Genomic DNA, 27,846 nt, shown 5'->3' with positions numbered 1-27,846 from the left:
GCAGAGGGGAGAAGGGTGCAAGGCAGAGGGGAGAAGTGTGCAAGGCAGAGAAGAGAAGGGTGCAAGGCAGAGAAGAGAAGGGTGCAAGGCAAAGAGGAGAAGGGTGCAAGGCAAAGAGGAGAAGGGTGCAAGGCAAAGAGGAGAAGGGTGCAAGGAAGAGAGGAGAAGGGTGGAAGGTAGAGAAGGGTGCAAGGCGGAGGGGGAGAAGGGTGCAAGGTAGAGGGGAGAAGGGTGCAAGGCAGAGTGGAGAAGGGTGCAAGGCAGAGGGGTGAAGGGTGCAAGGCGGAGGGGAGAAGGGTGCAAGGCGGAGGGGAGAAGGGTGCAAGGCAGAGGGGAGAAGGGTGCAAGGCAGAGGGGAGAAGGGTGCAAGGCAGAGGGGAGAAGGGTGCAAGGCAGAGGGGAGAAGGGTGCAAGGTAGAGAAGGGTGCAAGGCGGAGGGGGAGAAGGGTGCATGGCAGATGGGAGAAGGGTGAAAGGCAGAGGGGAGAAGGGTGCAAGGAAGAGAGGAGAAGGGTGCAAGGTAGAGAAGGGTGCAAGGCGGAGGGGGAGAAGGGTGCAAGGCAGAGGTGAGAAGGGTGCAAGGCAGAGGTGAGAAGGGTGCAAGGCAGAGGGGAGAAGGGTGCAAGGCAGAGAGGAGAAGGGTGCAAGGCAGAGAGGAGAAGGGTGCAAGGCAAAGAGGAGAAGGGTGCAAGGCAGAGAAGAGAAGGGTGCAAGGCACAGAGGAGAAGGGTGCAAGGCAAAGAGGAGAAGGGTGCAAGGAAGAGAGGAGAAGGGTGCAAGGTAGAGAAGGGTGCAAGGCGGAGAAGGGTGCAAGGTAGAGAGGAGAAGGGTGCAAGGCGGAGGGGAGAAGGGTGCAAGGCAAATAGGAGAAGGGTGCAAGGCGGAGGGGAGAAGGGTGCAAGGCAAAGAGGAGAAGGGTGCAAGGCAAAGAGGAGAAGGGTGCAAGGCAGAGAAGAGAAGGGTGCAAGGCAAAGAGGAGAAGGGTGCAAGGCAAAGAGGAGAAGGGTGCAAGGAAGAGAGGAGAAGGGTGCAAGGTGGAGAGGAGAAGGGTGCAAGGCGGAGGGGAGAAGGGTGCAAGGCGGAGGGGAGAAGGGTGCAAGGCAGATAGGAGAAGGGTGCAAGGCAGAGGGGAGAAGGGTGCAAGGCTGAGGGGAGAAGGGTGCAAGGTGGAGGGGAGAAGGGTGCAAGGTAGAGAAGGGTGCAAGGCAGAGGGGGAGAAGGGTGCATGGCAGATAGGATAAGGGTGAAAGGCAGAGGGGAGAAGGGTGAAAGGCAGAGGGGAGAAGGGTGAAAGGTAGAGGGGAGAAGGGTGAAAGGTAGAGGGAAGAAGGGTGCAAGGCAGAGGGGAGAAGGGTGCAAGGCAGAGGGGAGAAGTGTGGAAGGCAGAGAAGAGAAGGGTGCAAGGCAAAGAGGAGAAGGGTGCAAGGCAAAGAGGAGAAGGGTGCAAGGAAGAGAGGAGAAGGGTGGAAGGTAGAGAAGGGTGCAAGGCGGAGGGGGAGAAGGGTGAAAGGTAGAGGGGAGAAGGGTGCAAGGCAGAGGGGAGAAGGGTGCAAGGCAGAGGGGAGAAGGGTGCAAGGCAGAGGGGAGAAGTGTGCAAGGCAGAGAAGAGAAGGGTGCAAGGCAGAGAAGAGAAGGGTGCAAGGCAAAGAGGAGAAGGGTGCAAGGCAAATAGGAGAAGGGTGCAAGGCAAAGAGGAGAAGGGTGCAAGGAAGAGAGGAGAAGGGTGGAAGGTAGAGAAGGGTGCAAGGCGGAGGGGGAGAAGGGTGCAAGGTAGAGGGGAGAAGGGTGCAAGGCAGAGTGGAGAAGGGTGCAAGGCAGAGGGGTGAAGGGTGCAAGGCGGAGGGGCGAAGGGTGCAAGGCGGAGGGGAGAAGGGTGCAAGGCAGAGGGGAGAAGGGTGCAAGGCAGAGGGGAGAAGGGTGCAAGGCAGAGGGGAGAAGGGTGCAAGGCAGAGGGGAGAAGGGTGCAAGGTAGAGAAGGGTGCAAGGCGGAGGGGGAGAAGGGTGCATGGCAGATGGGAGAAGGGTGAAAGGCAGAGGGGAGAAGGGTGCAAGGAAGAGAGGAGAAGGGTGCAAGGTAGAGAAGGGTGCAAGGCGGAGGGGGAGAAGGGTGCAAGGCAGAGGTGAGAAGGGTGCAAGGCAGAGGTGAGAAGGGTGCAAGGCAGAGGTGAGAAGGGTGCAAGGCAGAGGTGAGAAGGGTGCAAGGCAGAGAGGAGAAGGGTGCAAGGCAAAGGGGAGAAGGGTACAAGGCAAAGCGGAGATGGGTGCAAGGCAGAGGGGAAAAGGGTGCAAGGCAGAGGGGAGAAGGATGCAGGGTAGAGAGGAGAAGGATGCAAGGTAAGTGTATTATGTGTACTTATAATGGCTGTATTGGTGACAGTGGCATAACAATCGCCCGCATCCCCTGCAGTATGGCGGGTCGCTGGCCTGAGAGCTCAAGACTGGCACGGAGAATGGGAGGGGGGCCCCCTCCATGTAGTTTGCAGGGGGGCCCCCTCATGTTTTGTTACGCCACTGCATATATGACCGGATCAGGAACAGACGCGGATGGCGCAGACGGTAAGTCGGACACCCACCCTACAAACAAATCCAGGGGGTCCAGACCCTGTCCACCATTACCACGCCTCCTTAGGGAACCCATGGCCACCACTACTGCCACTCCACCCATAGCAAACAAAACAGGTGATGGACCGAATGTGGATCAATGTCACACATTCTGAGGTTCCGTGACGATTTGAACCCGTGTTTTCAATATTGTCGTAAATTTATTATTTTGGTATCAGTGAACCGCAAATGATCCATTTAGCATATCCTGGTGTTTTCGCTATGCTACGAGCAAGAGCACTCCTGTTATGAACACATTTCTGATCTACCCATGGCATCCATCTTAGATTACGGCAGCCATTTTGTATTTCTTGCCCTCACATAGTCAATGGACACGCAGTGACCTCTTTCACTTAAGGACACGTAAGCTTTAGCCGGCGATTCACCTTGCTAGTGACACGTGCACCTTAGGACAGAACACGCCATGGCTGCATGACTCGGCAGAAGCTGCCTCCTCTGCCTGAGGCCAGTCCAGCTATACTGGTTCTCGTGTTCATTGGCCTGATCATGATTAGGCGGCCGAAGCTGGTAGCCTTGCCCATTTACGACCCACAAACATCTCTTATCCTGCTTTTCTATCTTCTGCACCTGGCTCTGCTCCTTTCCTTCTGGGCCTTTATTAGGGGGAGGTAACGAAATTTACGATGAGGCGGTCCGGCTCTTGAATGAAAAGTTGACATGGGATTATGATGGAACAGTGGGAACCCCTCGTTCGTAATGTTTTGACATCAGATATTGTTGACGATTCCTGTGTAACGCCAAATATTTATTGTTTAGGACACGAAGGTTTAGAAATGTACTAGCATGTAAAGAATTTGCCCCAAGCTGAAATTTTAGTATTTAAGGAGCAACCCACTTTGTACAAATCGAACAGGCTCCTAGATACTGCCCGTGTGTAGTTTCTGTGACTTCTGTGTCCCTGCAGTAATAAACCTTTGGTCTTTGACGCCACCATCGAGAAGCCCGTGTTTCTGTTTATTTGTGCACCGAGACAGGTAGAACTCCGGGGTCTTCGGGTGTTATCCCTGACACCTCTGGACGGAACCAAAAAGTCCAGAACTCCAATTGGCGCCCAACGTGGGGCGACGTCATTCGGTACCGGTCCAAAAGCCTGAAGAGTTCGAGAAACTTCGTGTGAAGATTCCAGAGGGAGGCGCCCCACTTCATCGATCCCGGCATATCGCAAAAGTGGCCCGACGTTCTCTTCCACGAGGGTTCCCGTTCGGACGGCTGCAGTGGTCCGTTGCCTTGACTGTCGCCCTGTCTTGGACCCGAGGTGCAGACCTTAGTACGGCGAGACGTGACGGGTTTCTCCTTGGTGACGTCTTCAGTGCCTCAGTTAAGTATTAAGTGGTTGCTAGTTGGTTACTTCGTAAGGGTTGCTCCTGTTTGGATAATCCTTTTTAGTTCTTGGTTTGGTTTGGTTTCGTAAGATTATCACTGGTTGTTCTAGTTACGATAATCATTTGGTTTAGTTTGGGTATCGATACATTTGTTCGCTTTGGTAGGCCTAAGTTTTTGGTTCAAGTGCACACCTTTGTTTGTTTTTTTGTCTGTTCTGTGTTCCGGATTGTAAAATGGTAAGTCGGAAAAATTGTATGTTGTCGTGTTTTGGTTGCAACAGTGATTCCCGGTTGGAGGACTCATGTCTGGTTCCTCCGATTGAAACTCCTCTTTATGATCTGTACTGTAAGTTCGGTGTGGGTCCAATATCTTATAACGAGGTATGGATCCGATATACAGAGAAAGACGGTGTCCTTAGTTGGCCACTACATGGTAGTTTTGAACCCGAAATCCTTGATAATTTAGAAAGAAAATTATTTAAGAAGAAAGCCCGGCCGGCAATGTTTGATTCTTTCCGTTATTGGCGAAAAGAATCCAAACAGAGAGAAACTAAAAAGTTAAAGAAAGAACAGAAAGAGCGAGAGTTGACTTTAGAACAGTCTGCTAAGCAGCTGCAACTCAACGAATCTGAGAAGGCGATGGAGGTGGCCAATAGAGAGCGTAATTTAGCGATAGACAAGTGCTATCCTGCCTTGCCATCGAGTACAGCTAAGATATTAGAGGACCCCGAAAAGGATCCTCTGTTGTCTTACTTGTTACGGTCACCCCCACCGTATGCACAGGGTGCTACGGCTCCACCTTTACCGAATGTTCAATTACCGGTTGCTGGACAACCTGGTGTTCCTGCCCCTCCGAATCAAGCTCCTGTACCTCCTGTGGTCAATATTAATGTTCTTTCGGCACCCCCTCTTCCAGGGTTGCCGGCTCCTTTGCCTATGCCTGTACCGCTCATACCTGTTGTTTCACAAACTACTTTGTCTACTACTCCTGCTGTTCCTGTTTTATCTGTTCCGACTGCTACTCTACTTACGGCTTCTGCTAGCATTATGACTCCGCTTTCTGTTCGTCGGAGAATCACTGACTCTGTCTCTAATATTCTATCTCCCTTCTATAAAACTTTGATTAAGACTCCTGCCTCTGACTCCGTTCAGAGACGTAGTCAGCTTCCCAGTACTGAAGAACGGGGAATATTAGATTCCACAGCTCTTAGATGGATTTCGAAAAGTGGAAGATATAGTGTAAGAGGTGTATTAGATACATTTATGCAATGGAACAAACCGACACAGCGATATGTGTTTGATTAAATGTGCTCCCTTTTGCGTGAGGAATTGGAAGAAGATGACTCTGAATCAATTCTAGACGAATTAATTCATGTTCAGAAAGAATTTGCTGCAGGTATGATAGTTGGTCAGAGTATAAAGGAAGCGATGGAATTGATTTTAAGTTATAGGAACGATCCATCCCTTCGTTCACCAAGAGAGTTAGAGAAACGTAGTACGAAACAAGGACGCCAATATCCTATGAGGGAGGTTCCTCCAATTTGGCGCGAAGCTGTACAAGCTGATGCGCATCGTGGTATTGCTGCCGCTCCGGCCCAATTCCAAAGAGTGTGGATACACATTCCGTGGAAGCGAGCCGAAGTGTTAGCAGTGAAACAGGCCTTGCCAGATCCGCGTAAGAATCCAGCCGGATACTACAAAGAGTTAGCGCAGACAGTTGAAGCTTGCGTAATGAATTTAGTGGACATTGACATGTTATTTGGCAATGTAGTACCTCAACCAATTTGGGCTAAAATTCGTAAAGAAAATCACCCAGTTGCCCTAGGTGGTGATTGGGCAGCTATAATAGCGGCAGATGGTCAACAAACAGGTGGTTCTAAACCCGAACCTCTAATTGCTGATTTGCCCGGTAGAATAATCGATTTAATGAAGACTCTGATGCCAGCATTGCGCGTTAACTGGGACAAGTTGTCCGCATGCAGGCAGAAGAAGGACGAAAGTGTCTCCGATTTTGTCACAAGGTTTGAAGAAACTTTCGTAGATCACAGTGGTCAGGATATGAGCACGGAAGGAGGACAGAGACTATTTGTTGATAAGTTTGTGCACAATCTGTTACCAGAGCTCAGTAATAAATTGAAAGATTCTGAAAGTGCGTGGGCTGTCTCTACGACTGCGCAAATACTTGCAACTGCCCAGTACTACGAAAATAGGGATAAAGAAGAGAAGGAAAAGTCAGATAAAAAAACGAAAGATTTAAAAACTAAAGTTCTTTTGCAGCAAGCATATCCGCCTCGCACGAATCAGACTAACACACAGCAAGGGTCATATCAAAGGACGGATTATGGTTCTCAGAGACCGCAATACCAATGGAATCAGTGTGCTTACTGCAAGAAGGAAGGTCATTATAAGAATGAGTGTCCAGTCTTAGCACAAAATAATGCTGCAGCAGCTCAGAGAGGTCGTGGTGGTTCTATGCAAAATTCTAGAGGTAGAGGACGAGGTGCTATGCCTCCACAAGCAAATGATCGCACTTCTAATTATTTTGATCAGCGAAATGGACAGTCTGCCCAACAAAATAGATCTCAACAGTATCACTTTGAAGACTACTGTGAAACTAGTGAGGAATTTCAGCAAAGTGAGTACTAGGACAGCCATGGACAAAGAGAGGGAGTAGTATCAGTTCCAGTAGATCAGAGTGGGCCTTATGTCGCAGTAGCAACATCAGGTGTAGTCGAACCGTTTCTGTTGGATACTGGTGCAGCAAAAAGTTCTATCATACATGCGAAACTCCCTGGCGCACCTTTGTCTGGCTTAACAAATGTTTCCGTAGGTTTTTCAGGCGCCCCCGTTTACAACCCCGTATCTGGTCCTTTGTCTATTTCTGTTGGATCTCGTCAATTGAAAGCACCCTTGATTTTGACGACCGGTTGTAATGAAAATCTGCTTGGTTTAGACTTGTTAAAACGCCTGTACGCGACATTGTACTGTTCTCCGGCAGGAGTACAGCTTACATTAGGTAAGAGAATCCTCTCCCCGATGTACTTGTCAATGGATGCGCTCCCACAAGAGCTGCGTTCTCTCCCTGATACTCTTTGGGCGACTGGTCCTAACGATGTAGGTCTCTTAGAAATTCCACCATATGTAGTCACTTTGAAAGCGAATATCAAATTTCCACGAATCCCACAATACAAGATCTCTAGTGAAGGTGAACGTGCGCTTTTATTGATTGTGCAAGATTTGATCAAAAAAGATGTAGTAGAAGAAACTAGAGGAAATGTCTGTAATAGCCCTGTACTACCAATTCTGAAACGCACTGATCCTTCAAAGCCTCCAGTCTATAGATTTGTAATCGATCTTAGAGAGGTTAACAAAATTGTAATCCCACAGTTTCCCGTGGTTCCAGACATCACTGCATTGTTAACGTTGATTCCTGCTACAGCCACATGGTTTTCAGTTATCGACTTGAAGAATGCCTTTTTCAGCATTCCGATAGCCGAGGAAAGCAGAGATATTTTCGGCTTCTCCCTAGGAGGTCGAAGCTTCAGGTTTAAACGTGCTCCACAAGGCTATTGTGAGAGCCCGTCCATTTACAGTCAGGCATTAAAAAGTCAGTTAGATTCCTTTGTACTTCCTCCTGGTTCTGCTTTAGTGCAATATGTCGATGATCTTCTAGTGGCTGCAGATGACAAGGAAACTTGCAAAGCAGCTACAATTTCCTTATTGCATCATTTGTCTAATTTGAATCACAAGGTGTCACCTTCGAAAATGCAATATTGTTGTCAAGAAGTGACCTACCTAGGTCATCTCTTGTCAAAGGAGGGAAGAAAGTTGACCCCAGAGAGAATAAAAGCAATTACGCAGATGAATGTTCCTAGCACACAGAGAGAAGTACGTGCCTTTTTAGGTTTTACCTCATACTGTAGGCAATGGATCCCAAATTGTTCTCTTTTGGCAAAACCATTGGTGGCCTTGACTGGGAAAGGTGTTCCGAGTCCGGTGCCATGGTCTGCCGAATGTCAGCAGAGTTTTTCTGAGTTACGAAATGCACTGTGTTCAGCTCCTGTGTTGGGTACACCCGACTACAGTAAGCCATTCACGCTCTATGTGCACGAGAGAGAAGGTTGCGCGTTGAGTGTTCTGACGCAAAGATTTGGTGATAAACAACGCCCTTGTGCGTATTTTTCATCAACATTAGATCCGGTAGCCAGAGCATTGCCTAGTTGTTTGAGAGCTACAGCAGCAGCTGCAGCTTCCATTCGACAATCTGCTGGTTTGGTGATGAACAACATGCTAGTGGTCATGGTTCCTCATACTGTGGATACACTCATGAACCGAACCAAGACACAGCACCTTACCAGTGCTAGATTATCAGGCTACGAGCTGACACTGCTAGCGAGTCATATTCAGATCAAAAGATGCAATGTATTGAATCCAGCAACATTGTTGCCGTTTAATCAGGAGTCGAGTGATTCGGAACCACATGACTGTTGTTTCAGAACCGAGGAAGAGACAAAAGGACGAATTGATCTTAAAGACACTCCATTACCAGATCCAGATGGCACGTTGTATGTTGATGGTCATGTTTTAAAGTGGAGAATGGTGATGTGACAGCTGCCTACGCAGTAACGACTTTGAGTACGATTGTGGAGACTGCAAGAGTGAGTCAGAATTCTGCCCAAGCCGCAGAATTGATCGCGTTAACGAGAGCATGTGTTTTAGCTAAGGGAAAGAGAGTGAATGTGTTCACAGATAGTCAGTACGCGTTCGGCGTGGCCCATAGTTTTGGCCGTTTGTGGAAAGAGAGAGGTTTCATTACGTCCCATGGGACTAAGATTCAACATGGTCAGCTAGTTAATGACTTGTTGGAATCTCTAACCTTGCCGACTGAAGTTGCGATTGTAAAGTGCAGTGCTCACCGAGCAATCACGGATGATGTTGGACGTGGAAATGCTTTTGCTGATGAGACCGCTAAACAGACAGCTAGAAATATGATGAGTAGGATGTATGTTGCAACGTCTGCAAGATGGATTACTGAGTCTGGAATGTGTGAGGATACAGTGGAAAGTGTGAAAGAAATTCAGAAAGAAGCGACTGAAGAGGAAAAGCTTGTATGGAAAGAGAATACGGGTAAATTGGACTCGAGTGGGTGTTGGATTGATTTGTCAGAATAGCAGCGTTGGATGTTGCCTGATGCGTATGTGCTTGCAGTGGTAACGATGGCGCATGGAGCAGCGCACATCAGTTCTAAAGGGATTTGTAATATGTTGGCTCCAGTCTGGAAGAATGATGGGATTAGTAAGTGTGCAGAGAGAGTGGTGAGAAATTGCATGATATGCCTGATGCATAATCCTGGCAAGGGAATCCCCACTCCCGCTGGTCACTTCGCTCCCCCTTCCTGCCCCTTTGAAGTGATCCAGTTAGATTTCATTCACATGGACCGTTGCAATAATCTAAAGTACGTCCTAGTGGTAGTCTGTGCTTTTTCCAGATGGATCGAAGCATATCCACTAAAGGACAATACTGCTTTGTCCACTGCCAAAATCCTTCTCAAAGAATACTTCCCCAGGTTTGGAATGCCACGGATTGTATGGTCAGATAATGGAAGTGAGTTCGTAGGGAAAGTTATGCAGAGTGTGTGTGCCGGTTTAGGGATAAAACAGAAGTTCCACAGTGCGAACCACCCCCAGTCTGCTGGTTTAGTTGAGGGTTACAATGGCACCCTCAAACTGAAACTTGCTAAAATACAGGCCTCCACGGGTTTGTCCTGGCCCGATGCACTACCTTTGGCTCTGTTATCCACCAGAGCGGCTGTACATTCTAGAGTAGGGCTTAGTCCTTATGAAATTGTATTTGGTCGTCCTGCGAATTTTTGGGGGGTACCTAGACCAAAGGAGTTTAAGCAGCTGGAATATCCAATGTTAATTGATTACCTTTTCGACTTGACTGCTAAATTGAGTCTTATTCACCAACAGGTTTTCGATGCATTGCCAAAGCCACCGGAGAGTCCAGGTCATCAGCTGAAACCAGGTGACCAAGTGGTCATCAGAAATTTTGGACGGACGAGAAATCTCCAACCCAAATTCGTCGGACCATTCCAGGTCTTGTTGGCGACGAGGACTGCTATACGTGTGGCTGGCAAAAAGAACTGGATCCATGCGACGCACGCAAAACGTGTGCCCCTACCGCTTCCTTATGACAACTGGGTGAAGAAAGGAATCGGTGCCTCTGAAACTGAACAAGTCCCCAGGTTCATCCCTTTCAGCGATGCAGAACTGACCACTGATTCACCGAACTCTGATTCCCCTTCTGAAACTGCTCCTTTGAACTCCAAACATTTGTCCTCTGCATTAAAAGAACATTTGCCACCTGCGAATCTGAACATTGCAACCCCTGCTGAAAATACACTGTTTCCAGATCAAACAGCTCCAGCAAAATTGAGATACAATTTACGATCTCGCAATATGGACAAATAAAGCAGGAAACTGCCTATTTTACACATTTGAATTTTGATACATTGCCTCCAGCCAGGAAGTTTGCTAATATTTTGTATTATTATGTTGTTTTAAATTGCCTTGCCGTCTGGGTAGCCGTAGGGTCATGGCTGTGTGCCTAATTGAATCTGCGGGGGTCAGACACAAGGTCGATCTTTCTGTTAGTTCTGGGAACTCCCAGGGTTGATAGAGGCATTTTCAACTACGTACACATCATCAGTGGTCGCGAGCGGTTGTAGAAGATGGAGCTTCCTGAGCTGCACCGAGAGAATGTAATTTATGTTCGCAGAAACAGACTTTACAAGATTCTTCATAACAAATGCTTTCTGATGCAATGTGCAATTACATTTTTGATTGTTTTAATAACGTTGGTGGGTGGAATTGTCTTTGGTGTCCATTTAATTTTGTCACCGATAACAGCTACAGTACCTCCCCTTGATCCTGTTTCTTCCACTGTGGCTTCTTACCATTCTTTTCACTCGTTTCCTGAACATGAACAAGCTCGACGCTCAGAATTCATTAATAACACTTTTGTACAGCTCTTGCATCAACACCAACTGGTAGTTAACACAACAGACTGCTGGGTGTGTGGCTTGATACCCCACACTATGGATAAAGGCATTCCCTATCTAGTCTTGCCTTTTAGCTATAATGGATCATTTCAGGCCTTCCAGACTATTTTTGTCTATGCCCTTGAGACCTATCCTCCGCGTCCACCACGTTCCACTAAATACAACTCTGCCAATAAAGCTTTAGTCAAGGGAATTATTGACATGATTAAAGACGTCAATAACACCCCATCTTACCCTAGAGATGAATTACGAGTATATTTGAGTTGGAATTCTACAGAGTATCGCATTAGCTTGGGAGAAAGCAAGCGTAAGAGCTCCGCTCCAGTCTGGGTCGTACCTCACCGAGGTCAAGTCTGTTTGGAAGGAAATGGGAGAAATCCGAGAGCTCAGCTAGGGAAGAGTGGGTGCGTTGAGACTTACGTGTTTCCGTCTAACTCTTCCCCTGCCTTTCTTACTGCTAGGGGTACCTACTTCATCTGTCAGGACAGAGCGTATACATGGTTGCCTGCTGACTTTTCAGGTTCATGCTATATTGCTCGACTGTTGCCTCCGACGTACACTGCTTCTTCAGATTATCACAAGACCAGAGTACCAAGAGGTGTTTTCAGCAAGGAAGATACCGCTGGTCAGGAAGCTGGAGACTTCTTCAAAGGTTTCCTTCCGTTCTGGGGGCCTATGGCCAATAGTAGAAATCTACGTCAGCTAACACGGGTAGTTGAATCTACTATTACAGAAACTGCTGGTGCCCTTAGTAATTTAACAGCTGAGCTTCAGGCGGATCGTCTCATGACGTTGCAGAACCGTATGGTTCTAGACGTAATACTTGCAGATCGAGGTGGGGTATGCAGAATGATCCAATCGAGCTGCTGTGTTTTTATTCCCAATAATGCTCCGACTGTCTATGAAGAGATCTCTAAGCTTCACAAGATTTCCGACTCTATACACGTAGATAAGGGAAACTGGTCCTTAATGGAGTGGCTTTGGACTCTGCTATCAGCGTGGGGATGGAAGGTTCTGATGGTCATTGGTATCATCCTAGTATTCCTGTTCTCGTGCTGCCTTATTATCCAATGTGATCCCGCTTTGTGTAGTCTTTGTGCTGCACCGTGTTTCAGAAAACCACCTGCGTTTGGAGGCAAGGCGCGAGAAAGGATGATGATACAACAACATGTCATTGACCTGATGAGCATCGAAAAAGACTCTGACATAGACTGAGTAATTGCCTATGTAAGGGCAAAAGGAGGGTCTGAGGTTCCGTGACGATTTGAACCCGTGTTTTCAATATTGTCGTAAATATATAATTTTGGTATCAGTGAACCGCAAATGATCCATTTAGCATATCCTGGTGTTTTCGCTATGCTACGAGCAAGAGCACTCCTGTTATGAACACATTTCTGATCTACCCATGGCATCCATCTTAGATTACGGCAGCCATTTTGTATTTCTTGCCCTCACATAGTCAATGGACACGCAGTGACCTCTTTCACTTAAGGACACGTAAGCTTTAGCCGGCGATTCACCTTGCTAGTGACACGTGCACCTTAGGACAGAACACGCCATGGCTGCATGACTCGGCAGAAGCTGCCTCCTCTGCCTGAGGCCAGTCCAGCTATACTGGTTCTCGTGTTCGTTGGCCTGATCATGATTAGGCGGCCGAAGCTGGTAGCCTTGCCCATTTACGACCCACAAACATCTCTTATCCTGCTTTTCTATCTTCTGCACCTGGCTCTGCTCCTTTCCTTCTGGGCCTTTATTAGGGGGAGGTAACAAAATTTACGATGAGGCGGTCCGGCTCTTGAATGAAAAGTTGACATGGGATTATGATGGAACAGTGGGAACCCCTCGTTCGTAATGTTTTGACATCAGATATTGTTGACGATTCCTGTGTAACGCCAAATATTTATTGTTTAGGACACGAAGGTTTAGAAATGTACTAGCATGTAAAGAATTTGCCCCAAGCTGAAATTTTAGTATTTAAGGAGCAACCCACTTTGTACAAATCGAACAGGCTCCTAGATACTGCCTGTGTGTAGTTTCTGTGACTTCTGTGTCCCTGCAGTAATAAACCTTTGGTCTTTGACGCCACCATCGAGAAGCCCGTGTTTCTGTTTATTTGTGCACCGAGACAGGTAGAACTCCGGGGTCTTCGGGTGTTATCCCTGACACCTCTGGACGGAACCAAAAAATCCAGAACTCCAATTCAACCCAGTCCAAACTTCTGGGCCCAAATCCATCGTTGTTTTGCACTCCACACCACCCTGGGTTAGACAATGGCGATATGCAAATCAGCTCTGACCCTGTGCCCCATGGGAACAGTCCAGTCCGAACTACAAAAGCCATGTCCTTCCCAGAACGGAATCAAGCATTCGAGGACCGGACCGGTTTCGAGGTAACACCTCTCATCAGCCCGCTAGCTTGACTCCAAGTGGTGTGGAGTGCCTGGGACCCACGTCTGAGCATCCCCAGCGCACTTATGGCGGCAATTGCAAACAAAACAGGTGATGGACCGAATGTGGATCAATGTCACACATTCAACCAAGTCCAAAGATCTGGGCCCAAATCCATCGTTTTTTTGCACTCCACACCACCCTGGGTTAGACAATGGCGATATGCAAATCAGCTCTGACCCTGTGCCCAGTGGGAACAGTCCAGTCCGAACTACAAAAGCCATGTCCTTCCCAGAACGGAATCAAGCATCCGAGGACCGGACCGGTTTCGAGGTAACACCTCTCATCAGGCCGGCTAGCTTGACTCCAAGTGGTGTGGAGTGCCTGGGACCCACGTCTGAGCATCCCCAGCGCACTTATGGCGGCAATTGCAAACAAAACAGGTGATGGACCGAATGTGGATCAATGTCACACATTCAACCCAGTCCAAAGTTCTGGGCCCAAATCCATCTTTTTTTTGCACTCCACACCACCCTGGGTTAGACAATGGCGATATGCAAATCAGCTCTGACCCTGTGCCCCATGGGAACAGTCCAGTCCGAACTACAAAAGCCATGTCCTTCCCAGAACGGAATCAAGCATCCGAGGACCGGGCCGGTTTCGAGGTCACACCTCTCATCAGCCCGGCTAGCTTGACTCCAAGTGGTGTGGAGTGCCTGGGACCCACGTCTGAGCATCCCCAGCGCACTTATGGCGGCAATTGCAAACAAAACAGGTGATGGACCGAATGTGGATCAATGTCACACATTCAACCCAGTCCAAAGATCTGGGCCCAAATCCATCGTTTTTTTGCACTCCACACCACCCTGGGTTAGACAATGGCGATATGCAAATCAGCTCTGACCCTGTGCCCCATGGGAACAGTCCAGTCCGAATTACAAAAGCCATGTCCTTCCCAGAACGGAATCAAGCATCTGAGGACCGGGCCGGTTTCGAGGTAAGACCTCTCATCAGCCCTGCTAGCTTGACTCCAAGTGGTGTGGAGTGCCTGGGACCCACGTCTGAGCATCCCCAGCGCACTTATGGCGGCCATTGCAAACAAAACAGGTGATGGACCGAATGTGGATCAATGTCACACATTCAACCCAGTCCAAAGATCTGGGCCCAAATCCATCGTTTTTTTGCACTCCACACCACCCTGGGTTAGACAATGGCGATATGCAAATCAGCTCTGACCCTGTGCCCCATGGGAACAGTCCAGTCCGAACTACAAAAGCCATGTCCTTCCCAGAACGGAATCAAGCATCCGAGGACCGGACCGGTTTCGAGGTAACACCTCTCATCAGCCCGGCTAGCTTGACTCCAAGTGGTGTGGAGTGCCTGGGACCCACGTCTGAGCATCCCCAGCGCACTTATGGCGGCAATTGCAAACAAAACAGGTGATGGACCGAATGTGGATCAATGTCACACATTCAACCCAGTCCAAAGATCTGGGCCCAAATCCATCGTTTTTTTGCACTCCACACCACCCTGGGTTAGACAATGGCGATATGCAAATCAGCTCTGACCCTGTGCCCCATGGGAACAGTCCAGTCCGAACTACAAAAGCCATGTCCTTCCCAGAACGGAATCAAGCATCCGAGGACCGGACCGGTTTCGAGGTAACACCTCTCATCAGCCCGGCTAGCTTGACTCCAAGTGGTGTGGAGTGCCTGGGACCCACGTCTGAGCATCCCCAGCGCACTTATGGCGGCAATTGCAAACAAAACAGGTGATGGACCAAATGTGGATCAATGTCACACATTCAACCCAGTCCAAAGATCTGGGCCGAAATCCATCTTTTTTTTGCACTCCACACCACCCTGGGTTAGACAATGGCGATATGCAAATCAGCTCTGACCCTGTGCCCCATGGGAACAGTCCAGTCCGAACTACAAAAGCCTTGTCCTTCCCAGAACGGAATCAAGCATCCGAGGACTGGGCCGGTTTCGAGGTAACACCTCTCATCAGCCCGGCTAGCTTGACTCCAAGTGGTGTGGAGTGCCTGGGACCCACGTCTGAGCATCCCCAGCGCACTTATGGCGGCAATTGCAAACAAAACAGGTGATGGACCGAATGTGGATCAATGTCACACATTCAACCCAGTCCAAAGATCTGGGCCCAAATCCATCGTTTTTTTGCACTCCACACCACCCTGGGTTAGACAATGGCGATATGCAAATCAGCTCTGACCCTGTGCACCATGGGAACAGTCCAGTCCGAACTACAAAAGCCATGTCCTTCCCAGAACGGAATCAAGCATCCGAGGACCGGGCCGGTTTTGAGGTAACACCTCTCATCAGCCCTGCTAGCTTGACTCCAAGTGGTGTGGAGTGCCTGGGACCCACGTCTGAGCATCCCCAGCGCACCTATGGCGGCCATTGCAAACAAAACAGGTGATGGACCGAATGTGGATCAATGTCACACATTCAACCCAGTCCAAAGATCTGGGCCCAAATCCATCGTTTTTTGGCACTCCACACCACCCTGGGTTAGACAATGGCGATATGCAAATCAGCTCTGACCCTGTGCCCCATGGGAACAGTCCAGTCCGAACTACAAAAGCCATGTCCTTCCCAGAACGGAATCAAGCATCCGAGGACCGGACCGGTTTCGAGGTAACACCTCTCATCAGCCCAGCTAGCTTGACTCCAAGTGGTGTGGAGTGCCTGGGACCCACGTCTGAGCATCCCCAGCGCACTTATGGCGGCAATTGCAAACAAAACAGGTGATGGACCGAATGTGGATCAATGTCACACATTCAACCCAGTCCAAAGATGTGGGCCCAAATCCATCGTTTTTTTGCACTCCACACCACCCTGGGTTAGACAATGGCGATATGCAAATCAGCTCTGACCCTGTGCCCCATGGGAACAGTCCAGTCCGAACTACAAAAGCCATGTCCTTCCCAGAACGGAATCAAGCATCCGAGGACCGGGCCGGTTTCGAGGTAACACATCTCACCAGCCCTGCTAGCTTGACTCCAAGTGGTGTGGAGTGCCTGGGACCCACGTCTGAGCATCCCCAGCGCACTTATGGCGGCCATTGCAAACAAAACAGGTGATGGACCGAATGTGGATCAATGTCACACATTCAACCCAGTCCAAAGATCTGGGCCCAAATCCATCGTTTTTTTGCACTCCACACCACCCTGAGTTAGACAATGGCGATATGCAAATCAGCTCTGACCCTGTGCCCCATGGGAACAGTCCAGTCCAAACTAGAAAAAGCCATGTCCTTCCCAGAACGGAATCAAGCATCCGAGGACCGGACCGGCTTTGAGGTAACACCTCTCATCAGCCCGGCTAGCTTGACTCCAAGTGGTGTGGAGTGCCTGGGACCCACGTCTGAGCATCTCCAGCGCACTTATGGCGGCAATTGCGAACAAAACAGGTGATGGACCGAATGTGGATCAATGTCACACATTAAACCCAGTCCAAAGATCTGGGCCCAAATCCATCGTTTTTTTGCACTCCACACCACCCTGGGTTAGACAATGGCGATATGCAAATCATCTCTGACCCTGGTACCCATGGGAACAGTCCAGTCCGAACTACAAAAGCCATGTCCTTCCCAGAACGGAATCAAGCATCCGAGGACCGGACCGGTTTCGAGGTAACACCTCTCATCAGCCCGGCTAGCTTGACTCCAAGTGGTGTGAAGTGCCTGGGACCCATGTCTGAGCATCCCCAGCGCACTTATGGCGGCCATTGCAAACAAAAAAGGTGTTGGACCGAATGTGGATCAATGTCACACATTCATCCCAGTCCAAAGATCAGGGCCCAAATCCATCGTTGTTTTGCACTCCACACCACCCTGGGTTAGACAATGGCGATATGCAAATCAGCTCTGACCCTGTGCCCCATGGGAACAGTCCAGTCCGAACTACAAAAGCCATGTCCTTCCCAGAACGGAATCAAGCATACGAGGACCGGGCCGGTTTCGAGGTAACACCTCTCATCAGCCCGGCTAGCTTGACTCCAAGTGGTGTGGAGTGCCTGGGACCCACGTCTGAGCATCCCCAGCGCACTTATGGCGGCCATTGCAAACAAAACAGGTGATGGACCGAATGTGGATCAATGTCACACATTCAACCCAGTCCAAAGATCTGGGCCCAAATCCATCGTTTTTTTGCACTCCACACCACCCTGGGTTAGACAATGGCGTTATGCAAATCAGCTCTGACCCTGTGCCCCATGGGAACAGTCCAGTCCGAACTACAAAAGCCATGTCCTTCCCAGAACGGAATCAAGCATCCGAGGACCGGACCGGTTTCGAGGTAACACCTCTCATCAGCCCGGCTAGCTTGACTCCAAGTGGTGTGGAGTGCCTGGGACCCACGTCTGAGCATCCCCAGCGCACTTATGGCGGCAATTGCAAACAAAACAGGTGATGGACCGAATGTGGATCAATGTCACACATTCAACCCAGTCCAAAGATCTGGGCCCAAATCCATCATTTTTTTGCACTCCACACCACCCTGGGTTAGACAATGGCGATATGCAAATCAGCTCTGACCCTGTGCCCCATGGGAACAGTCCAGTCCGAACTACAAAAGCCATGTCCTTCCCAGAACGGAATCAAGCATCCGAGGACTGGACCGGTTTCGAGGTAACACCTCTCATCAGCCCGGCTAGCTTGACTCCAAGTGGTGTGGAGTGCCTGGGACCCATGTCTGAGCATCCCCAGCGCACTTATGGCGGCAATTGCAAACAAAACAGGTGTTGGACCGAATGTGGATCAATGTCACACATTCATCCCAGTCCAAAGATCAGGGCCCAAATCCATCGTTTTTTTGCACTCCACACCACCCTGGGTTAGACAATGGCGATATGCAAATCAGCTCTGACCCTGTGCCCCATGGGAACAGTCCAGTCCGAACTACAAAAGCCATGTCCTTCCCAGAACGGAATCAAGCATCCGAGGACCGGACCGGTTTCGAGGTAACACCTCTCATCAGCCCGGCTAGCTTGACTCCAAGTGGTGTGGAGTGCCTGGGACCCACGTCTGAGCATCCCCAGCGCACTTATGGCGGCAATTGCAAACAAAACAGGTGATGGACCGAATGTGGATCAATGTCACACATTCAACCCAGTCCAAAGATCTGGGCCCAAATCCATCGTTTTTTTGCACTCCACACCACCCTGGGTTAGACAATGGCGATATGCAAATCAGCTCTGACCCTGTGCCCCATGGGAACAGTCCAGTCCGAACTACAAAAGCCATGTCCTTCCCAGAACGGAATCAAGCATCCGAGGACCGGACCGGTTTCGAGGTAACACCTCTCATCAGCCCGGCTAGCTTGACTCCAAGTGGTGTGGAGTGCCTGGGACCCACGTCTGAGCATCCCCAGCGCACTTATGGCGGCAATTGCAAACAAAACAGGTGATGGACCGAATGTGGATCAATGTCACACATTCAACCCAGTCCAAAGATCTGGGCCCAAATCCATCATTTTTTTGCACTCCACACCACCCTGGGTTAGACAATGGCGATATGCAAATCAGCTCTGACCCTGTGCCCCATGGGAACATTCCAGTCCGAACTACAAAAGCCATGTCCTTCCCAGAACGGAATCAAGCATCCGAGGACCGGACCGGTTTCGAGGTAACACCTCTCATCAGCCCGGCTAGCTTGACTCCAAGTGGTGTGGAGTGCCTGGGACCCACGTCTGAGCATCCCCAGCGCACTTATGGCTGCAATTGCAAACAAAACAGGTGATGGACCGAATGTGGATCAATGTCACACATTCAACCCAGTCCAAAGATCTGGGCCCAAATCCATCGTTTTTTTGCACTCCACACCACCCTGGGTTAGACAATGGCGATATGCAAATCAGCTCTGACCCTGTGCCCCATGGGAACAGTTCAGTCCGAACTACAAAAACCATGTCCTTCCCAGAACGGAATCAAGCATCCGAGGACCGGACCGGTTTCGAGGTAACACCTCTCATCAGCCCGGCTAGCTTGACTCCAAGTGGTGTGGAGTGCCTGGGACCCACGTCTGAGCATCCCCAGCGCACTTATGGCGGCAATTGCAAACAAAACAGGTGATGGACCGAATGTGGATCAATGTCACACATTCAACCCAGTCCAAAGATCTGGGCCCAAATCCATCATTTTTTTGCACTCCACACCACCCTGGGATAGACAATGGCGATATGCAAATCAGCTCTGACCCTGTGCCCCATGGGAACAGTCCAGTCCGAACTACAAAAGCCATGTCCTTCCCAGAACGGAATCAAGCATCCGAGGACCGGACCGGTTTCGAGGTAACACCTCTCATCAGCCCGGCTAGCTTGACTCCAAGTGGTGTGGAGTGCCTGGGACCCACGTCTGAGCATCCCCAGCGCACTTATGGCTTCATTTGCAAACAAAACAGGTGATGGACCGAATGTGGATCAATGTCACACATTCAACCCAGTCCAAAGATCTGGGCCCAAATCCATAGTTTTCTTGCACTCCACACCACCCTGGGTTAGACAATGGCGATATGCAAATCAGCTCTGACCCTGTGCCCTATGGGAACAGTCCAGTCCAAACTACAAAAGCCATGTCCTTCCCAGAATGGAATCAAGCATCCGAGGAACGGACCGGTTTCGAGGTAACACCTCTCATCAGCCCGGCTAGCTTGACTCCAAGTGGTGTGGAGTGCCTGGGACCCACGTCTGAGCATCCCCAGCGCACTTATGGTGGCAATTGCAAACAAAACAGGTGATGGACCGAATGTGGATCAATGTCACACATTCAACCCAGTCCAAAGATCTGGGCCCAAATCCATCGTTTTTTTGCACTCCACACCACCCTGGGTTAGACAATGGCAATATGCAAATCAGCTCTGACCCTGTGCCCCATGGGAACAGTCCAGTCCGAACTACAAAAGCCATGTCCTTCCCAGAACGGAATCAAGCATCCGAGGACCGGACCGGTTTCGAGGTAACACCTCTCATCAGCCTGGCTAGCTTGACTCCAAGTGGTGTGGAGTGCCTGGGACCCACGTCTGAACATCCCCAGCGCACTTATGGCGGCAATTGCAAACAAAACAGGTGATGGACCGAATGTGGATCACTGTCACACATTCAACCCAGTCCAAAGATCTGGGCCCAAAGGCATCATTTTTTTGCACTCCACACCACCCTGGGTTAGACAATGGCGATATGCAAATCAGCTCTGACCCTGTGCCCCATGGGAACAGTCCAGTCCGAACTACAAAAGCCATGTCCTTCCCAGAACGGAATCAAGCATCCGAGGACCGGACCGGTTTCAAGGTAACACCTCTCATCAGCCCGGCTAGCTTGACTCCAAGTGGTGTGGAGTGCCTGGGACCCACGTCTGAGCATCCCCAGCGCACTTATGGCGGCAATTGCAAACAAAACAGGTGATGGACCGAATGTGGATCAATGTCACACATTCAACCCAGTCCAAAGATCTGGGCCCAAATCCATCGTTTTTTTGCACTCCACACCACCCTGGGTTGGACAATGGCGATATGCAAATCAGCTCTGACCCTGTGCCCCATGGGAACAGTTGAGTCCGAACTACAAAAGCCATGTCCTTCCCAGAACGGAATCAAGCATCCGAGGACCGGACCGGTTTCGAGGTAACACCTCTCATCAGCTCGGCTAGCTTGACTCCAAGTGGTGTGGAGTGCCTGGGACCCACGTCTGAGCATCCCCAGCGCACTTATGGCGGCAATTGCAAACAAAACAGGTGATGGACCGAATGTGGATCAATGTCACACATTCAACCCAGTCCAAAGATCTGGGCCCAAATCCATTGTTTTTTTGCACTCCACACCACCCTGGGTTAGACAATGGCGATATGCAAATCAGCTCTGACCCTGTGCCCCATGGGAACAGTCCAGTCCGAACTACAAAAGCCATGTCCTTCCCAGAACGGAATCAAGCATCCGAGGACCGGACCGGTTTCGAGGTAACACCTCTCATCAGCCCGGCTAGCTTGACTCCAAGTGGTGTGGAGTGCCTGGGACCCACGTCTGAGCATCCCCAGCGCACTTATGGCTGCAATTGCAAACAAAACAGGCGATGGACCGAATGTGGATCAATGTCACACATTCAACCCAGTCCAAAGATCTGGGCCCAAATCCATCATTTTTTTGCACTCCACACCACCCTGGGTTAGACAATGGCGATATGCAAATCAGCTCTGACCCTGTGCCCCATGGGAACAGTCCAGTCCGAACTACAAAAGCCATGTCCTTCCCAGAACGGAATCAAGCATCCGAGGACTGGACCGGTTTCGAGGTAACACCTCTCATCAGCCCGGCTAGCTTGACTCCAAGTGGTGTGGAGTGCCTGGGACCCACGTCTGAGCATCCCCAGCGCACTTATGGCGGCAATTGCAAACAAAACAGGTGATGGACCGAATGTGGATCAATGTCACACATTCAACCCAGTCCAAAGATCTGGGCCCAAATCCATCATTTTTTTGCACTCCACACCACCCTGGGTTAGAAAATGGCGATATGCAAATCAGCTCTGACCCTGTGCCCCATGGGAACAGTCCAGTCCGAACTACAAAAGCCATGTCCTTCCCAGAACGGAATCAAGCATCCGAGGACCGGACCGGTTTCGAGGTAACACCTCTCATCAGCCCGGCTAGCTTGACTCCAAGTGGTGTGGAGTGCCTGGGACCCACGTCTGAGCATCCCCAGCGCACTTATGGCGGCAATTGCAAACAAAACAGGTGATGGACCGAATGTGGATCAATGTCACACATTCAACCCAGTCCAAAGATCTGGGCCCAAATCCATCGTTTTTTTGCACTCCACACCACCCTGGGTTAGACAATGGCGATATGCAAATCAGCTCTGACCCTGTGCCCCATGGGAACAGTTCAGTCCGAACTACAAAAGCCATGTCCTTCCCAGAACGGAATCAAGCATCCGAGGACCGGACCGGTTTCGAGGTAACACCTCTCATCAGCCCGGCTAGCTTGACTCCAAGTGGTGTGGAGTGCCTGGGACCCACGTCTGAGCATCCCCAGCGCACTTATGACGGCAATTGCAAACAAAACAGGTGATGGACCGAATGTGGATCAATGTCACACATTCAACCCAGTCCAAAGATCTGGGCCCAAATCCATCATTTTTTTGCACTCCACACCACCCTGGGATAGACAATGGCGATATGCAAATCAGCTCTGACCCTGTGCCCCATGGGAACAGTCCAGTCCGAACTACAAAAGCCATGTCCTTCCCAGAACGGAATCAAGCATCCGAGGACCGGACCGGTTTCGAGGTAACACCTCTCATCAGCCCGGCTAGCTTGACTCCAAGTGGTGTGGAGTGCCTGGGACCCACGTCTGAGCATCCCCAGCGCACTTATGGCTTCAATTGCAAACAAAACAGGTGATGGACCGAATGTGGATCAATGTCACACATTCAACCCAGTCCAAAGATCTGGGCCCAAATCCATCGTTTTTTTGCACTCCACACCACCCTGGGTTAGACAATGGCGATATGCAAATCAGCTCTGACCCTGTGCCCCATGGGAACAGTCCAGTCCAAACTACAAAAGCCATGTCCTTCCCAGAATGGAATCAAGCATCCGAGGAACGGACCGGTTTCGAGGTAACACCTCTCATCAGCCCGGCTAGCTTGACTCCAAGTGGTGTGGAGTGCCTGGGACCACGTCTGAGCATCCCCAGCGCACTTATGGTGGCAATTGCAAACAAAACAGGTGATGGACCGAATGTGGATCAATGTCACACATTCAACCCAGTCCAAAGATCTGGGCCCAAAGCCATCATTTTTTTGCACTCCACACCACCCTGGGTTAGACAATGGCGATATGCAAATCAGCTCTGACCCTGTGCCCCATGGGAACAGTCCAGTCCGAACTACAAAAGCCATGTCCTTCCCAGAACGGAATCAAGCATCCGAGGACCGGACCGGTTTCAAGGTAACACCTCTTATCAGCCCGGCTAGCTTGACTCCAAGTGGTGTGGAGTGCCTGGGACCCACGTCTGAGCATCCCCAGCGCACTTATGGCGGCAATTGCAAACAAAACAGGTGATGGACCGAATGTGGATCAATGTCACACATTCAACCCAGTCCAAAGATCTGGGCCCAAATCCATCGTTTTTTTGCACTCCACACCACCCTGGGTTAGACAATGGCGATATGCAAATCAGCTCTGACCCTGTGCCCCATGGGAACAGTCCAGTCCGAACTACAAAAGCCATGTCCTTCCCAGAACGGAATCAAGCATCCGAGGACCGGACCGGTTTCAAGGTAACACCTCTCATCAGCCCGGCTAGCTTGACTCCAAGTGGTGTGGAGTGCCTGGGACCCACGTCTGAGCATCCCCAGCGCACTTATGGCGGCAATTGCAAACAAAACAGGTGATGGACCGAATGTGGATCAATGTCACACATTCAACCCAGTCCAAAGATCTGGGCCCAAATCCATCGTTTTTTTGCACTCCACAACACCCTGGGTTAGACAATGGCGATATGCAAATCAGCTCTGACCCTGTGCCCCATGAGAATAGTCCAGTCCGAACTACAAAAGCCATGTCCTTCCCAGAACGGAATCAAGCATCCGAGGAACGGACCGGTTTCGAGGTAACACCTCTCATCAGCCCGGCTAGCTTGACTCCAAGTGGTGTGGAGTGCCTGGGACCCACGTCTGAGCATCCCCAGCGTACTTATGGCGGCAATTGCAAACAAAACAGGTGATGGACCGAATGTGGATCAATGTCACACATTCAACCCAGTCCAAAGATCTGGGCCCAAATCCATCGTTTTTTTGCACTCCACACCACCCTGGGTTAGACAATGGCGATATGCAAATCAGCTCTGACCCTGTGCCCCATGGGAACAGTCCAGTCCGAACTACAAAAGCCATGTCCTTCCCAGAACGGAATCAGGCATCCGAGGACCGGGTCGGTTTCGAGGTAACACCTCTCATCAGCCAGGCTAGCTTGACTCCAAGTGGTGTGGAGTGCCTGGGACCCACGTCTGAGCATCCCCAGCGCACTTATGGCGGCAATTGCAAACAAAACAGGTGATGGACCGAATGTGGATCAATGTCACACATTCAACCCAGTCCAAAGATCTGGGCCCAAATTCATCGTTTTTTTGCACTCCACACCACCCTGGGTTAGACAATGGCGATATGCAAATCAGCTCTGACCCTGTGCCCCATGGGAACAGTCCAGTCCGAACTACAAAAGCCATGTCCTTCCCAGAACGGCATCAAGCATCCGAGGACCGGACCGGTTTCGAGGTAACACCTCTCATCAGCCCGGCTAGCTTGACTCCAAGTGGTGTGGAGTGCCTGGGACCCACGTCTGAGCATCCCCAGTGCACTTATGGCGGCAATTGCAAACAAAACAGGTGATGGACCGAATGTGGATCAATGTCACACATTCAACTCAGTCCAAAGATCTGGGCCCAAATCCATCGTTTTTTTGCACTCCACACCACCCTGGGTTAGACAATGGCGATATGCAAATCAGCTCTGACCCTGTACCCCATGGGAACAGTCCAGTCCGAACTACAAAAGCCATGTCCTTCCCAGAACGGAATCAAGCATCCGAGGACCGGACCGGTTTCGAGGTAACACCTCTCATCAGCCCGGCTAGCTTGACTCCAAGTGGTGTGGAGTGCCTAGGACCCATGTCTGAGCATCCCCAGCGCACTTATGGCGGCAATTGCAAACAAACCAGGTGATGGACCGAATGTGGATCAATGTCACACATTCAACCCAGTCCAAAGATCTGGGCCCAAATCCATTGTTTTTTTGCACTCCACACCACCCTGGGTTAGACAATGGCGATATGCAAATCAGCTCTGACCCTGTGCCCCATGGGAACAGTCCAGTCCGAACTACAAAAGCCATGTCCTTCCCAGAACGGAATCAAGCATCCGAGGACCGGACCGGTTTCGAGGTAACACCTCTCATCAGCCCGGCTAGCTTGACTCCAAGTGGTGTGGAGTGCCTGGGACCCACGTCTGAGCATCCCCAGCGCACTTATGGCGGCAATTGCAAAGAAAACAGGTGATGGACCGAATGTGGATCAATGTCACACATTCAACCCAGTCCAAAGATCTGGGCCCAAATCCATCATTTTTTTGCACTCCACACCACCCTGGGTAAGACAATGGCGATATGCAAATCAGCTCTGACCCTGTGCCCCATGGGAACAGTCCAGTCCAAACTACAAACGCCATGTGCTTCCCAGAACGGAATCAAGCATCCGAGGACCGGACCGGTTTCAAGGTAACACCTCTCAGCAGCCCGGCTAGCTTGACTCCAAGTGGTGTGGAGTGTCTGAGACCCACGTCTGAGCATCGCCAGCGCACTTATGGCGGCAATTGCAAACAAAACAGGTGATGGACCGAATGTGGATCAATGTCACACATTCAACCCAGTCCAAAGATCTGGGCCCAAATCCATCGTTTTTTTGCACTCCACACCACCCTGGGTCAGACAATGGCGATATGCAAATCAGCTCTGACCCTGTGCCCCATGGGAACAGTCCAGTCCGAACTACAAAAGCCATGTCCTTCCCAGAACGGAATCAAGCATCCGAGGACCGGGCCGGTTTCGAGGTATCACCTCTGATCAGCCCGGCTAGCTTGAGTCCAAGTGGTGTGGAGTGCCTGGGACCCACGTCTGAGCATCCCCAGCGCACTTATGGCGGCAATTGCAAACAAAACAGGTGATGGACCGAATGTGGATCAATGTCACACATTCAACCCAGTCCAAAGATCTGGGCCCAAATCCATCGTTTTTTTGCACTCCACACCACCCTGGGTTAGACAATGGCGATATGCAAATCAGCTCTGACCCTGTGCCCCATGGAAACAGTCCAGTCCGAACTAAAAAAGCCATGTCCTTCCCAGAACGGAATCAAGCATCCGAGGACCGGACCGGTTTCGAGGTAACACCTCTCATCAGCCCGGCTAGCTTGACTCCAAGTGGTGTGGAGTGCCTGGGACCCACGTCTGAGCATCCCCAGCGTACTTATGGCGGCAATTGCAAACAAAACAGGTGATGGACCGAATGTGGATCAATGTCACACATTCAACCCATTCCAAAGATCTGGGCCCAAATCCATCATTTTTTTGCACTCCACACCACCCTGGGTTAGACAATGGCGATATGCAAATCAGCTCTGACCCTGTGCCCCATGGGAACAGTCCAGTCCGAACTACAAAAGCCATGTCCTTCCCAGAACGGAATCAAGCATCCGAGGACCGGACCGGTTTCGAGGTAACACCTCTCATCAGCCCGGCTAGCTTGACTCCAAGTGGTGTGGAGTGCCTGGGACCCACGTCTGAGCATCCCCAGTGCACTTGTGGCGGCAATTGCAAACAAAACAGGTGATGGACTGAATGTGGATCAATGTCACACATTCAACCCAGTCCAAAGATCTGGGCCCAAATCCATCGTTTTTTTGCACTCCACACCACCCTGGGTTAGACAATGGCGATATGCAAATCAGCTCTGACCCTGTACCCCATGGGAACAGTCCAGTCCGAACTACAAAAGCCATGTCCTTCCCAGAATGGAATCAAGCATCCGAGGACCGGACCGGTTTCGAGGTAACACCTCTCATCAGCCCGGCTAGCTTGACTCCAAGTGGTGTGGAGTGCCTGGGACCCACGTCTGAGCATCCCCAGCGCACTTATGGCGGCAATTGCAAACAAAACAGGTGATGGACCGAATGTGGATCAATGTCACACATTCAACCCAGTCCAAAGATCTGGGCCCAAATCCATCGTTTTTTTGCACTCCACACCACCCTGGGGTAGACAATGGCGATATGCAAATCAGCTCTGACCCTGTGCCCCATGGCAACAGTCCAGTCCGAACTACAAAAGCCATGTCCTTCCCAGAACAGAATCAAGCATCCGAGGAACGGACCGGTTTTGAGGTAACACCTCTCATCAGCCCGGCTAGCTTGACTCCAAGTGGTGTTGAGTGCCTGGGACCCACGTCTGAGCATCCCCAGCACACTTATGGCGGCAATTGCAAACAAAACAGGTGATGGACCGAATGTGGATCAATGTCACACATTCAACCCAGTCCAAAGATCTGGGCCCAAATCCGTCGTTTTTTTGCACTCTACACCACCGTGGGTTAGACAATGGCGATATGCAAATCAGCTCTGACCCTGTGCCCCATGGGAACAGTCCAGTCCGAACTACAAAAGCCATGTCCTTCCCAGAATGGAATCAAGCATCCGAGGACCGGACCGGTTTCGAGGTAACACCTCTCATCAGCCTGGCTAGCTTGACTCCAAGTGGTGTGGAGTGCCTGGGACCCACGTCTGAGCATCCCCAGCGCACTTATGGCGGCAATTGCAAACAAAACAGGTGATGGACCGAATGTGGATCAATGTCACACATTCAACCCAGTCCAAAGATCTGGGCCCAAATCC

The sequence above is a fragment of the Lissotriton vulgaris genome, chromosome 1_1 (genome assembly GCF_964263255.1).
Source record: "Lissotriton vulgaris chromosome 1_1, aLisVul1.2, whole genome shotgun sequence".
Classification (NCBI taxonomy): domain Eukaryota; kingdom Metazoa; phylum Chordata; class Amphibia; order Caudata; family Salamandridae; genus Lissotriton; species Lissotriton vulgaris.
This window is presented reverse-complemented; position numbering follows the sequence as displayed.